General features: G+C 37.8%; 1 protein-coding gene across 1 annotated transcript in view; it reads left to right on the forward strand.

Moving 5' to 3' along the window:
• Window positions 1–198, forward strand: part of LOC119591430 (nucleoporin NUP188 homolog) — a gene marked incomplete in the record, with an annotated part of 23587 nt that extends 23389 nt beyond the window's left edge. Inside the window, 1 exon segment of the mRNA XM_037940171.1 lies at window positions 1–198.
• Window positions 199–466: the final 268 nt, after the last annotated feature.

Consider the following 466-nt stretch of genomic DNA (forward strand, 5'->3'; position numbering starts at 1 on the left):
ATATATTTGTATATGTATTTTTGTATATTATTTTTCAATACTTTTTTAATGAAAGTTTCCACGCCGGTTTCACAAGAAGTAATCCCAGTCTTTCAGCCCAATAGATATTTTCTAATTTATTTGTGATGTTATGCTTTCTATCGCCTAGTGTGTTTTTGTACATTTTAATGAGACTATTGAATAAAGTTAAAATAATTTCTGGTTTGTTGTGTTTTCCCATTGATAATTCATCTTTGGCTCTGCTAGTGTGGAAGAAAACTTGAATAAGTGTTTAATGAGTCAGTTGGTGCTAACATATAGGAGCATGCTTTGCTGCTGTCATCAGTGAGGGTCCCTTTTGGTGAGCTGCCTGGCAGGGCCCTCAACTTCCTCATGACAAGTGTGAGCAGTTTGCCTTAGCCACAGCTGAGGAGGTCATCCCACAGACTCCAATACCCATGCAGTATGGTGAACAATGTGATTCTGC

This window comes from Penaeus monodon, chromosome 28, assembly GCF_015228065.2.
Source record: "Penaeus monodon isolate SGIC_2016 chromosome 28, NSTDA_Pmon_1, whole genome shotgun sequence".
NCBI lineage: Eukaryota > Metazoa > Arthropoda > Malacostraca > Decapoda > Penaeidae > Penaeus > Penaeus monodon.